Raw genomic sequence first — 15,888 nt, 5'->3', positions numbered from 1 at the left:
CTAAGAATCTCAGAATTCAGTGCAGAAGCTTTTAGCAGAGCTGGAAAAATGAAATGGGCAGTCAACTTGGTACATGTAAAAATAAGCATCTGTCTCCACAACCATTTGTTTTCTCTTCCACAAACCACTTCTCTGGGTAAGGGTCACTGTGGTAGTAAGCTGAGCAGGTCAGACTTGACCTTCCCATTCCCAACAACAGTCCCCAGCTGATTCTGTGGGATCCCCAGGCAAATGGAGAGATAATCTACCCAGCAGTCCTATGGTTACATTTAAGTTTCCTTCTGGTTGGCTCTGCCTGGACCCCAGTTCCAGTAGAGGGATAGGGTATCATGACTAGGTGTCCCACCACATTATCTAGCTTCTTTCAACCCAGGCGAGATGCTTTATACCAAGATTCTCCCAGAATATTGAACTCCTTCAGTTTGTTTCAGAGTGACCCCAGCAGCCTTGAGAAAACTCCTGATTTCTTTCACTTGTTCCCATGATCTTATCCTTTGGTTCACTACCCCTTGGTTATTCACAGGCATAGGTGAGGAAGGGAGCATATACTGGCTCTGTCCTGTAACTCACCTCTTACTTCACCACACATTCAGGTACACCTGCATTGGCTCTGTCCTGTAACTCAGATCTCACCTCACTACCCAGTCAGGTATAACACTGCACTGTCTCTGTCTTACAACTCACCTCTCACTTCACTACATGCTCAGATATAAGACCTATGCTGACTCTGTCCTGTAACTCACCTCTCACTTCACCACACATTCAGGTACGCCTGCACTGGCTCTGTCCTGTAACTCAGGTCTAATCTCACTACACAGTCAGGAACAACACCTGCACTGACTCCGGCCTATATCTCACCTCTCACTTCACTACATGCTCAGATATGACACCTACACTGACTCTGTCCTGTAACACAGGTCTCACTTCACTACACACAGGTATAACACCTGCACTGACTCTGTCCTGTTACTCACTCAGGTAAAACACATGTACTGAATCTGTCCTGTAACTCAGGTCTCACTTCATTACATATTCAGGTAAAACATATGTACTGACTGTCCTGTAAGTCAGGTCTCACCTCACTACACACAGGTACAACACCTGCACTGACTCTGTCCTGTAACTCATTACACACTTGGGTGCAACACCTTCACTACACACTCAGGTACAACACCTGCAGTACTGCTCATGTACCCATTTGCTGCTCAGACGTCCCTTACTTCACCTGATATATAGTATTAACAGTAACTATAAAGTCATGAGTGATTAAATTGTAATTTTAAGGTAAATTTGCATATGAAAATTCAGGAAATGCCGATGAAGGATCATCCATGGTCTCCATCAGAATGTTGCAGCTAATCATCTCCCGTATGAGTCCGAACGCATGCGTGCACGAGCATGCACACACACACACACACACACACAAACACACACACACAGCTGCTCTTCCTCTGCATTTGTCCTCTCTTCACAATACTCAGAATAGCTGTGAACATCTCTACAGAAACATATATTATATAGTCTAATGGCAGATAAGAACAGCCTGGCCTAACTACTTTGCTCATTTCTCTAACTTCTGTGTAAACTGTGAAGATTGAACATAACCAGTAAGTTATTCTTCACTTTCAGGTAATTTAAATGCCTAATTTATGTCCCCTGCTCACTTGAATTTTGTATCTGTATTTAAACGGGCACAACATCATAGTTTCACTGTGCCATCACCACGGGAATACATAACAGGGCACTACCACTCTTTCTGTGAGGTTGTATCTCGTTCAGTCTGTTTTTTTAACCTTTCCTCATCTAACTACTTTCATGCTTTCTTCCCTGTCTTGTATGTGTCCTCCTTAGCTATACCTGTCCCACTTAACGAGCAATACCCCCACTTACCTCTTACACAGTTATGTGTCCTCCTTAGCTATACTTGTCCCACTTACCACTTACATAGGTATGTGTCCTCCTTAGCTACCTCTCCTACTTAACTCTTACATAAGAATGTGTCCTCCTGTTCTCCATAGCACTACCTCCCTCACTTACCTCTTACATAGGTATATGTCTTCCTTAGCTGTACCTCTCCCACTTACCTCTTACATAGGTATGTGTCCTCCTTAGCTACCTCTCCTACTTACCTCTTACATAGTTATATGTCTTCCTTAGCTGTACCTCTCCCACTTACCTCTTACATAGGTATGTGTCCTCCTTAGCTATCTCTCACGCTTACCTCTTACATGGGTATGTGTCCTTCTGTCCTCTTTAGCCCTACCTTTCCCACTTACCTCTTACATGGGTATGTGTCCTTCTTAGCTATACCTGTTTCACTTACCACTTACACAGGTATGTGTCCTCCTTAGCTACCTCTCCCACTTACCTTTTATATAGGTTCATAGGTTTATAGGTTGGTACTAGGCTATCAGCCCTAGGGCCTATGCAAGCCTAGCCATAACAATTCCCTGGCTATTTCTTCCCACATTATTTACTTTCCTGGACCCCTGTCTAGCAAGGCGACTGATGTGATCCCTGGGGTGAATTTCCTTTCTCCCATCCAATCGTCAAGGTTCCTCTTGAAGAGGTCCCAATAGGCACTCTGCTTGACATGTATGGGCAATCTATTCCAGAGTCTGGGGAGTCTCTGGGTCAGGAACCTATCCCTCCAGCATGTTTTGTTTATTGTGATGACAAGGTTTAGATCCCTGGAGCGTGTAGCTCTGAGGGATTGGGATTTCTTTAAGTGTAGCATGTCCAACAGCTCTGGGTTTGACATGGCCTTGTATGTTAAGCAGAGATCGCCTCTGAGTAGACGATATGCGACAGAGTATAGCTGGAGTTTTTTAAGGTGGTCAGCGTAGGGCATCTGCTTTAGGCCTGTGATTCTTTTAGTGAGGTATTTCTGAGGCCTTTCCAGTTGTTGCAGATGTCTTTAGAGGTACATACCAAATGGGGCGTTGTATTCTATAATGGGTCTATAGGTTCATAGGTTAATGTATATATCTTTCTAAGCTACATCTTCCACTTATCTCTTACATAGGTATGTGTCCTTCTTAGCTACCTCTCCTACTTACCTCTTACATAGGTAGATGTTCTCCTTAGCTGTAACTCTCTCACTTACCTCTTAAATAGGCATGTGTCCTCCTCAGCTATACATCTCCCACTTACCTCTTACATAGGTATATGTCCTCCTTAGCTATACCTCTCTCACTTACCACGTAAATAGGTATGTGTCCTCCTTAGCTATACCTCTCCCACTTACCTCTTACATAGGGATGTGTCCTTCTGTCCTCCTTAGCACTACCTCTCCCGCTTACCTTTTACTTAGGTATGTGTCCTTATGTCCGCCTTAGCACTACCTTTCCCACTTACCTCGTACATGGGTATGTGTCCTGCTTAGCTATACCTGTTTCACTTACCTTTTACATAGGTATGTGTCCTCTTTAGCTATACCTCTCCAACTTACCTCTTACATAGGTATGCATCCTCCTTAGCTACCTCTCCCACTTAATTCTTACATAAGAATTTGTCGTCCTGCCCTCCATAGCACTACCTCTTTCACTTACCTCTTACATGGGTATGTGTCCTTTTTAGCTATACCTGTCCCACTTATCTCTTACATAGGTATGTGCCCTGCTTAGCTATACCTGTCCCACTTACCTCTGACATAGGTATGTGTCCTCCTTAGCTACCTGTCCCACTTACCTTTTACATAGGTACGTATCTTCCTAAGCTACATATTCTATTTACATCTTACATAGGTATATGCCCTCCTTAGCTATACCTCTCCTACTTACCTCTTACATAGGTATATGCCCTCCTTAGCTCTACCTCTCCCACTTACCTCTTACATAGGTACTTGTCCTCCTTGGCTATACCTGTACCACTTACCTCTAACATAAGCATGTGTCCTCCTTAGCTACTTTTCCCACTTACGTTTTGTATAGGTATGTATCCTCCTAAGCTATATCTTCCACTTACCTCTTACATAGGTATGTGTCCTGCTTAGCTACCTATCCCACTTACCTCTTACATAGTTATGTGTCCTCCTTAGCACTACCTGTCCCACTTGCCTCTTACATAGGTATGTGTCCTCCTTAGCCGGTCTATATTATATTCTCAAAAGCCGACAATGTTGAATCTGACATTGTCGGCACGAGAATATCGAACGCTCAGAATCTCGAGCATGTAAACAGAAATCTCCGTAAGGGGAGATTTCCATTTACTGCAATGTAGTAAGGTCTTGGAGTTGGTATATTTAAGTAGCAGGGGGTGTGGGGGGTGCAGGGTGGGCTTGCCCCCTGCTTAAACCCATTAGGGTACTTTTTTCTCTTTTGTTTTTGTTTTTGTACACGCTCGAGATTCTGAGCGTTCGATATTCTCGTGCCGACAATGTCAGATTCAACATTGTTGGCTTTCGAGAATATAATATAGACCCTCCTTAGCTACCTCTCCAACTTACCTGTTACATAGTTATGTGTCCTCCTTAGCACTACCTCTCCCACTTACCTCTTACATAGGTATGTGTCCTCCTTAGCTACCTCTCCCACTTACCTGTTACACAGTTATGTGTCCTCCTTGGCATACCCGTCCCACTTACCTCTTACATAGGTACTTGTCCTCCTTAGGTATACCTGTACCACTTACCTCTTACATAAGTATGTGTCCTCCTTAACTACCTCTCCTACTTACCTCTTACATAGGTACTTGTCCTCCTTAGGTATACCTGTACCACTTACCTCTTACATAGGTATGTGTCCTCCTTAACTACCTCTCCTACTTACCTCTTACATAGGTACTTGTCCTCCTAAGCTATACCTGTACCACTTACCCCTTACGTAGGTAAGTGTTCTCCTTAGCTTCCTCTCCTGCTTACCTCTCACATAGGTATGTGTCCTCCTTATCACTACCTCTGTCACTTACCTCTTACTTACATATGTGTCCTCCTGTCCTTCTTAGCACTACCTCTCCCACTTACCTCTTACATAGGTGTATGTCCTCCTTAGCTACCTCTCCCACTTACCTTTTACATAGGTATGTATCTTCCTAAGCTACATCTTCCACTTACCTCTTACATAGGTATGTGTCCTCTTTAGCTATCTCTCCTACTTACCTCTTACATAGGTGTATGCTCTCCTTAGCTATACCTCTACCACTTACCGCTTACATAGATACTTGTCCTCCTTAGCTTTACCTGTACCACTTACCTCTAACATAAGCATGTGTCCTCCTTAGCTACCTCTCCCGCTTACCTCTTACATAGGTATGTGTCCTCCTTAGCTACTTTTCCCACTTACCTTTTGCATATGTATGTATCCTCCTAAGCTATATCCTCCACTTACCTCTTGCATAGATATATGTTCTCTTTAACTACCTCTCCCTCTTACCTCTTACATAGGTATGTGTCCTCCTTAGCGGGTCTATATTATATTCTCGAAAGCCGACAATGTCGAATCTGACATTGTCAGCACAAGAATATCGAACGCTCAGAATCTCGAGCGTGTAAACAGAAATCTCCGTAAGGGGAGATTTCCATTTACTGCAATGTAGTGAGGTCTTGGAGTTGGTATATTTAAGTAGCAGGGGGTGCAGGGTGGGCTTGCCCCTTTCTTAAACCTGTTAGGGTACTTTTTTCTCTTTTGTTTTTGTTTTTGTACACGCTCGAGATTCTGAGCGTTCGATATTCTCGTGCCGACAATGTCAGATTCGACATTGTCGGCTTTCGAGAATATAATATAGACCTTCCTTAGCTACCTCTCCAACTTACCTGTTACATAGGTATGTGTCCTCCTTAGCACTACCTCTCCCACTTACCTCTTAGATAGGTATGTGTCCTCCTTAGCTACCTCTCCCACTTACCTGTTACACAGTTATGTGTCCTCCTTAGCATACCCGTCCCACTTACCTCTTACATAGGTACTTGTCCTCCTTAGGTATACCTGTACCACTTACCTCTTACGTAGGTAAGTGTTCTCCTTAGCTACCTCTCCTGCTTACCTCTCACATAGGTATATGTCATCCTGTCCTCCTTGTCACTACCTCTCTCACTTACCTCTTGCTTATGTATGTGTCCTTCTGTCCTCCTTAGCACTACCTCTCCCACTTACCTCTTACATAGGTATATGTCCTCCTTAGCTGTACCTCTCCCACTTACCTCTTACATAGGTATGTGTCCTCCTTAGCTACCTCTCCTACTTACCTCTTACATAGGTATATGTCCTTCTTAGCTATACCTCTCCCACTTACCTCTTACATAGGTATATGTCCTTCTGTCCTCCTTAACACTACCTTTCCCGCTTACCTTTTACTTAGGTTTGAGTCCATCTTTCCTCCATAGCACTACCTGTCTCACTTACCTCTTGCTTATGTATGTGTCCTCCTGTCCTCCGTAGCACTATCTCTCCCACTTACCTTTTGCATGGGTATGGATCCTCCTAAGTTACATCTTCCACTTACCTCTTACATAGGTATGTGTCCTCCATAGCTATACCTCTCCCACTTACCTCTTACATAGGTGCTTGTCCTCCTTAGCTATAGCTCTACCACTTACCTCTTACATAAGCATGTGTCCTCCTCAGCTACCTCTCCCGCTTACCTCTTACATAGGTATGTGTCCTCCTTAGCCGGTCTATATTATATTCTCAAAAGCCGACAATGTTGAATCTGACATTGTCAGCACGAGAATGTCGAACGCTCAGAATCTCGAGTATGTAAACAGAAATCTCCGTAAGGGGAGATTTCCATTTACTGCAATGTAGTAAGGTCTTGGAGTTGATATATTTAAGTAGCAGGGGGTGTGGGGGGTGCAGGGTGGGCTTGCCCCCTGCTTAAACCCGTTAGGGTACTTTTTTCTCTTTTGTTTTTGTTTTTGTACATGCTCGAGATTCTGAGCGTTCAATATTCTAGTGCCGACAATGTCAGATTCGACATTGTCGGCTTTCGAGAATATAATATAGACCCTCCTTAGCAACCTCTCCAACTTACCTGTTACATAGGTATGTGTCCTCCTTAGCACTACCTCTCCCACTTACCTCTTACATAGGTATGTGTCCTCCTTAGCTACCTCTCCCACTTACCTGTTACACAGTTATGTGTCCTCCTTAGCATACCCGTCCCACTTACCTCTTACATAGGTACTTGTCCTCCTTAGGTATACCTGTTCCACTTACCGTTTACATAGGTATGTGTCCTCCTTAACTGCCTCTCCTACTTACCTCTTACATAGGTACTTGTCCTCCTAAGCTATACCTGTACCACTTACCCCTTACGTAGGTAAGTGTTCTCCTTAGCTACCTCTCCTGCTTACCTCTCACATAGGTATGTGTCATCCTGTCCTCCTTGTCACTACCTCTCTCACTTACCTCTTGCTTACATATGTGTCCTCCTGTCCTCCTTAGCACTACCTCTCCCACTTACCTCTTACATAGGTATATGTCCTCCTTAGCTGTACCTCTGCCACTTACCTCTTACATAGGTATGTGTCCTTCTTAGCTACCTCTCCTACTTACCTCTTACATAGGTATATGTCCTTCTTAGCTTTACCTTTCCCACTTACCTCTTACATAGATACTTGTCCTCCTTGGCTATACCTGTACCACTTACCTCTAACATAAGCATGTGTCTTCCTTAGCTACCTCTCCCGCTTACCTTTTACATAGGTATGTGTTCTCCTGTCCTCCTTAGCACTACCTCTCCCACTTACCTCTTACATGGGCATGTGTCCTCTATAGCTATACCTCTCCCACTTAACTCTTACATAGGTGCTTGTCCTCCTTGGCTATACTTGTACCACTTACCTCTTACATAAGCATGTGTCCTCCTTAGCTACCTCTCCCGCTTACCTCTTACATAGGTATGTATCCTCCTAAGCTATATCTTCCGCTTACCTCTTGCATATGTATATGTTCTCTTTAACTACCTCACCCACTTGCCTCTTACATAGGTATGTGTCCTCCTTAGCGGGTCTATATTATATTCTCGAAAGCCTACAATGTCGAATCTGACATTGTCGGCACGAGAATATCGAACGCTCAGAATCTCGAGCGTGTAAACAGAAATCTCCATAAGGGGAGATTTCCATTTACTGCAATGTAGTGAGGTCTTGGAGTTGGTATATTTAAGTAGCAGGGGGTGTGGGGGGGTGCAGGGTGGGCTTGCCCCCTGCTTAAACCCGTTAGGGTACTTTTTTCTCTTTTGTTTTTGCTTTTGTACACGCTCGAGATTCTGAGCGTTCGATAGGTACTTGTCCTCCTAAGCTATACCTGTACCACTTACCCCTTACGTAGGTAAGTGTTCTCCTTAGCTACTTCTCCTGCTTACCTCTCACATAGGTATGTGTCCTCCTTATCACTACCTCTGTCACTTACCTCTTGCTTATGTATGTGTCCTCCTGTCCTCCTTAGCACTACCTCTCCCACTTACCTCTTACATAGGTATATGTCCTCCTTAGCTGTACCTCTCCCACTTACCTCTTACATAGGTTAGTGTCCTCCTTAGCTACCTCTCCTACTTACCTCTTTCATAGGTATATGTCCTTCTTAGCTATACCTCTCCTACTTACCTCCTACATAGGTATATGTCCTTCTTAGCTATACCTCTCCCACTTACCTCTTACATAGGTATGTGTCCTCCTGTCCTCCTTAGCACTACCTCTCCCACTTACCTCTTACATAGGTATGTGTCCTCCATAGCTATACTTTTCCCACTTACCTCTTACATAGGTGCTTGTCCTCCTTAGCTCTACCTGTACCACTTACCTCTTACATAAGCATGTGTCCTCCTTAGCACTACCTCTCCCGCTTACCTCTTACATAGGTATGTGTCCTCCTGTCCTCCTTAGCACTACCTCTCCCACTTACCTCTTACATAGGTATGTGTCCTCCTTAGCTACTTTTCCCACTTACCTTTTGCATATGTATGTATTCTCCTAAGCTACATCTTCCGCTTACCTCTTGCATAGGTATGTGTCCTCTTTAACTACCTCTCCCACTTACCTCTTACATAGAAATGCGTCCTCATTAGCACTACCTCTCCCACTTGCCTCTTACATAGGTATGTGTCCTCCTTAGCGGGTCTATATTATATTCTCGAAAGCCGACAATGTTGAATCTGACATTGTCGGCAAGAGAATATCGAATGCTTAGAATCTCGAGCGTGTAAACTGAAATCTCCATAAGGGGAGATTTACATTTACTGCAATGTAGTGAGGTCTTGGAGTTGGTATATTTAAGTAGCGGGGGGAGTGGGGTGTGCTTTCCCCCTGCTTAAACCTGTAAGGGTACTTTTTTCTCTTTTGTTTTTATTTTTGTACACGCTCGAGATTCTGAGCGTTCGATATTCTTGTGCCGACAATGTCAGATTCAACATTGTCATCTTTCGCGAATATAATATAGACCCTCCTTAGCTACCTCTCCAACTTACCTGCTACATAGTTATGTGTCCTCCTTAGCTATACCTCTCCCATGTATGTCTTACATAAGCATGTGTCCTCCTTTCCTACCTCTCCCAATTACCTCTTACATAGGTATGTGCCCTCCTTACCACTGCCTATCCCACTTACCTCTTACATAGGTATGTCTCCTCCTTAGCTACCTCTCCTACTTACCTGCTATGTAAGTATGCATCTTCCTTAGCTATACATCTCCCAATTACCTCTGACATAGACATGTGTCCTCCTTAGCTATACCTCTCCCACTTATGTCTTACATAAGTATATGTCCTTCTTAGCTACCTCTCCCACTTACCTCTTACATAGGTATGTGTCCATCTTAGCACTATCCCTACCACTTATTTCTTACATAGGTATATGTCCTCTGTAGCTACCTCTCCACTTACCTCTTACATAGGTATGTGTCCTCCTTAGCACTACCTCTCCTACTTACCTGTTACATAGGTATGTGTCCTCCTTAACTACCTCTCCCACTTACCTCTTACATAGGTATGTGTCCTCCTTAACTACCTTGCCTACTTACCGCTTACTTAGGTATGTGTCCTCCTAAGCTATACCTGTACCACTTACCCCTTACAAAGGTATGTGTCCTCCTTAGCTACCTCTCCTACTTACCTCTTACACAGGTATGTGTCCTTCTTAGATACACCTCTCCCACTTACATCTTACATAGGTATGCGTCCTCCTTAGCTACCTCTTCCACTTACCTCTTACATAGGTATATGTCCTCCTTAGCTACCTCTCCCACTTCCCTGTTACATAGTTATGTGTCATCCTTTGCTATACCTGTCCCACTTACCTCTTACATAGGTACTTGTCCTCCTTAGCTATACCTGTACCACTTACCTCTTACATAGGTATGTGCCCTCCTTAGCTATACCTCTCCCATGTATGTCTTACATAAGCATGTGTCCTCCTTTGCTACCTCTCCCAATTACCTCTTACATAGGTATGTGCCCTCCTTACCACTGCCTATCCACTTACCTCTGACATAGGTATGTCTCCTCCTTAGCTACCTCTCTTACTTACCTCTTATGCAAGTATGCATCCTCCTTAGCTATACATCTCCCACCTACCTCTTACATAGGTATGTGTCCTCCTTAGCACTATCTCTCCCACTTACCTCTTACATAGGTATGTGTCCTCCTTAGCTATACCTCTACCACTTTCCTCTTACATAGGTATGTGTCCATCTTAGCACTATCCCTACCACTTATTTCTTACATAGGTATATGTCCTCCGTAGCTACCTCCCCACATACCTCTTACATAGGTATGTGTCCTCCTTAGCACTACCTCTCCCACTTACCTCTTACATAAGTATGTGTCCTCCTTAACTACCTCTCGTGCTTACCTCTTACATAGGTACTTGTCCTTCTTAGCACTACCTCTCCCACTTACCTCTTACATAGGTATGTGTCCTCCTTAACTACCTTGCCTACTTACCGCTTACTTAGGTATGTGTCCTCCTTAGCTACCTCTCCTACGTACCTCTTACACAGATATGTGTCATTCTTAGATACACCTTTCCCACTTACATCTTACATAGCTATGTGTCCTCTTTAGCTACCTCTCCTGCTTACCTCTCACATAGGTCTGTGTCCCCCTGTCCTTCTTATCACTACCTGTCTCACTTACCTCTTACTTACGTATGTGTCCTCCTTAGCACTACCTCTCCCACTTCCCTCTTTTATGGGTATGTGTCCTCCTTAGCTACCTCTCCTACTTACTTCTTACATAGGTGTATGTCCTCCTTAGCTGTACCTCTCCCACTTACCTCTTACATAGGTATGTGTCTTCCTTAGCTACCTCTCCTACTTAGCTCTTACATAGGTATCTGTCCTCCTTAGCTACCTGTCCCACTTACCTCTTACATAGGTATATGTCCTCCTTAGCTACCTCTCCCACTTACCTGTTACATAGTTATGTGTCATCCTTAGCTATACCTGTCCCACTTACTTAGGTACTTGTCCTCCTTAGCTATACCTGCACCACTTACCTCTTGCATAGGTATGTGTCCTCCTTAGCTATACCTCTTCCACTTACCTCTTATGTAAGTATACGTCCTCCTTCGCTATACCTGTATCACTTACCCCTTACATAGGTATGTGTCCTCCTTAGCTACCTCTCCTACTTACCTCTTACATAGGTATGTGTCCTCTTTAGCTACCTCTCCCACTTACCTCTTACATAGGAATGTGTCCTCCTTAGCTACCTGTCCTACTTACCTCTTAAATAGGTATGTGTCCTCCTTAGCTACCTCTCCTGGCTACCTCTCACATAGGTATGTGTCCTTCTGTCCTTAGCACCACCTCTCCCGCTTACCATTTACTTAGGTATGTGGCCTTCTGTCCTCCTTAGCACTACCTCTCCCGCTTACCTCTTACTTAGGTATGTGTCCTTCTGTCCTCCTTAGCTACCTCTCCCACTTAACTCTTACATAAGAATTTGTCCTTCTGTCCTCCATAGCATTACCTCTCTCACTTACCTCTTACATGGGTATGTGTCCTCCTTAGCTGTACCTGTCCCAATTACCTCTTACATAGGTATGTGCCCTGCTTAGCTATACCTGTCCCACTTACCTCTTACATAGGTATGCATCCTCCTTAGCTACCTCTCCCACTTACCTATTACACAGTTATGTGTCTTCCTTAGCTATACCTGTCCCACTAACCACTTACATATGTACTTGTCCTCCCTAGCTATACCTGTACCACTTACCTGTACATAGGTATATGTTCTCCTTAACTACCTCTCCTACTTACTGCTTACATTGGTATGTGTCCTCCTTAGCTATACCTCTCCCACTTACCTCTTACATAGGGATGTGTCCTTCTCTCCTCCTTAGCACTACCTCTCCCACTTACCTCTTACTTAGGTATGTGTCCTCCTGTCCTCCTTAGCACTACCTCTCCCACTTACCTTTTACATAGGTATGTATCTTCCTAAGCTACATCTTCCACTTACCTCTTACATGGGTATGTGTCCTCCTTAGCTACTTCTCCTACTTACCTCTTACATAGGTATATGTCCTCCTTAGCTATACCTCTCCCACTTACCTGTTACATAGGTATGTGTCCTCCTTAGCTATAACTGTATCACTTACCTCTTACATAAGCATGTGTCCTCCTTAGCTACCTCTCCCAGTTACCACCTACATGGGTATGTGTCCTCCATAGCTACACCTCTCCCACTTACCTCTTACATAGGTACTTGTCCTCCTTAGCTCTACCTGTAACACTTACCACTTACATAAGCATGTGTCCTCCTTAGCTACCTCTCCTGCTTACCTCTTACATAGCTATGGGTCCTCCTGTCCTCCTTAGCACGACCTCTCCCACTTACCTCTTACATGGGTATGTGTCTTTCTTAGCTATACCTGTCCCACTTACCTCTTACATAGGTATGTGTCCTCCTTAGCTACTTCTTCCCACTTACCTTTTGCATAGGTATGTATCCTCCTAAGTTACATCTTCCACTTACCTCTTACACAGGTATGTGTCCTCCTTAGCACTACCTGTCCCACTTGCCTCTTACATAGGTATGTGTCCTCCTTAGCGGGTCTATATTATATTCTCGAAAGCCAACAATGTTGAATCTGACATTGTCGGCACGAGAATATCAAACGCTCAGAGTCTCGAATGTGTAAACAGAAATCTCCATAAGGGGAGATTTCCATTTACTGCAATGTAGTGAGGTCTTGGAGTTGGTATATTTAAGTAGCAGGGGGTGTGGGGGGGTGCAGGGTGGGCTTGCCCCCTGCTTAAACCTGTTAGGGTACTTTTTTCTCTTTTGTTTTTGTTTTTGTACACGCTCGAGATTCTGAGCGTTCGATATTCTCGTGCCGACAATGTCAGATTCGACATTGTCGGCTTTCGAGAATATAATATAGACCCTCCTTAGCTACCTCTCCAACTTACCTGTTACATAGTTATGTGTCCTCCTTAGCACTACCTCTCCCACTTACCTCTTACATAGGTATGTGTCCTCCTTAGCATACCCGTCCCACTTACCTCTTACATAGGTACTTGTCCTCCTTAGGTATACCCGTCCCACTTACCTCTTACATAGGTACTTGTCCTCCTTAGGTATACCTGTACCACTTACCTCTTACATAGGTATGTGTCCTCCTTAACTGCCTCTCCTACTTACCTCTTACATAGGTACTTGTCCTCCTTAGCACTACCTCTCCCACTTACCTCTTACATAGGTATGTGTCCTCCTTAACTACCTCTCCCACTTACCTCTTACATAGTTATGTGTCCTCCTGCCCTCCTTAGCATTACTTCTCCCACTTACCTCTTATGTCGATATGTGTTCTACTTAGCTATACCTCTCCCACTTACCTCTTTCATAGGTATGTGTCCTCCTTAGCTACCTCTCCTGCTTACCTCTCACATAGGTATGTGTCCTCCTGTCCTCCTTTTCACTACCTCTCTCACTTACCTCTTACTTACGTATGTGTCCTCCTGTCCCCCTTAGCACTATATCTCCCACTTACCTCTTACATGGGTATGTGTCCTCCTTAGCTACCTCTTCTACTTACCTCTTACATAGGTATATGTCCTCCTTAGCTATACCTCTCCCACTTTCCTCGTACATAGATATGTGTACTCCTTAAGTACCTCTCCCACATACCTGTTACATAGTTATGTGTCCTCCTTAGCTATACCTGTCCCACTTACCCCTTACATAGGTACTTGTCCTTCTTAGCTATACCTGTACCACTTACCTCTTACATGGGTATGTGTCCTCCTTAGCTATACCTCTCCCACTTACCTCTTACATAGGTACTTGTCCTTTTTATCTATACCTGTACCACTTACCTCTTACATAGGTATGTTTCCTCCTTAGATAAACCTCTCACACTTATGTCTTACATAAGCATGTTTTCTTTTTAGCTACCTCTCCCACTTACCTCTTACATAGGTATGTGCCATCCTTACCACTGCCTATCCCACTTACCTCTTACATAGGTATGTGTCCCACTTAACTACCTCTCCCACTTACCTCTTACATAGGAATGTGTCCTCCTTAGCACTACCTCTCCCACTTACCTGTTACATAGTTATGTGTCCTCCATAGCACTACCTCTCCCACTAACCTCTTACATAGGTATGTGTCCTCCTTAACTACCTCTCCCACTTACCTCTTACATAGGTATGTGCCATCCTTACCACTGCCTATCCCACTTACCTCTTACGTAGGTATGTGTCCCACTTAACTACCTCGCCCACTTACCTCTTACATAGGTATGTGTCCTCCTTAGCACTACCTCTCCCACTTACCTGTTACATAGTTATGTGTCCTCCATAGCACTACCTCTCCCACTAACCTCTTACATAGGTATGTGTCCTCCTTAACTACCTCTCCCACTTACCTCTTACATAGGTATGTCTCCTCGTTAGCTACCTGTCCCACTTACCTCTTACATAGGTATGTGTCCACCTTTGCACTATCTCTCCCTTTTACCTCCTACATAGGTATGTGTCCTCCTTAGCTATACCTGTCCCACTTACCTCTTACTTAGGTATGTGTCCTTTGCTACCTCTCCCACTTACCCCTTACATAGGTATGTGTCCTCCTTTGCTATACCTCTCCCATTTATCTCTTACATAGGTATGCATCCTCCTTAGCTACCTGTCCCACTTAAATCTTACATAAGAATTTGTCCTCCTGTTCTCCATAGGACTACCTCTCTCATTTACCTCTTACATAGGTATGTGTCCTCCTTAGCTGTACCTGTCCTACTTACCTCTCACATAGGTATGTGTCCTGCTCTGCTATACCTCTCCTACTTACCTCTTACATAGGTATGTGTCCTGAGCTACCTCTCCCACTTACCTCTTACATAAGTATACGTCCTGCTTAGCTGTACCTGTCCTACTTGCCTCTTACATTGGTATGTGTCCTACTTAGCACTGTCTGTCCCAGTTACCTCTTACATATGTATTTGTCCTCCTTGGCACTATCTCTCCCACTTAACTCTTACATAGTCCTTCATCCATATCATATCATCCTTTTCACAAACAATCTAATTTAAGATTTACATGGTCAGCTGTCTAGTTCTGTTCTCATATTCCAGCCCTTCTGCTTCCTGCATCATTTTGATGACCCTTATTTATCAGATTGATGCTTGAACTCCTTTCATTTAATTTGCTTTTTGCTTTCAGACCTCTACACTTTTATGTTTTGTGTATTTGAGTAATGTTTTTACATGGGTTCCCATATAAAGAAAATTGTATAGTGGGGATTTAAGTCAAGTTTGTGGGTCACATTTTGGTTGCACAACTAGGCTTATAAGGGATTTCAAGCCACTGCAGGTCTCTGTAACAGACTGATTCCCATCTGTGTGACTTTCACACAGATGTTACTAACAACAACACACGCGTTAATGCTGTTGTCTAGCAGCAGTGCAATGTCTGATACACATATGCTCTACAAAACCAGATTGGC

The 15,888-nt window shown here is 43.9% G+C and overlaps 1 protein-coding gene across 1 annotated transcript in view; it reads left to right on the top strand.

Annotated features, from left to right (window-relative positions):
* Window positions 1–15,888, top strand: part of DNAJB13 (DnaJ heat shock protein family (Hsp40) member B13) — a 696,140-nt gene that overhangs the window by 71,181 nt on the left and 609,071 nt on the right. The window lies entirely within an intron of this gene.

Source organism: Protopterus annectens, chromosome 5.part1, assembly GCF_019279795.1.
Source record: "Protopterus annectens isolate FY-2018-M chromosome 5.part1, PAN1.0, whole genome shotgun sequence".
In the NCBI taxonomy this organism is placed as follows: Eukaryota; Metazoa; Chordata; order Ceratodontiformes; family Protopteridae; genus Protopterus; species Protopterus annectens.
This window is presented reverse-complemented; position numbering and strand designations above follow the sequence as displayed.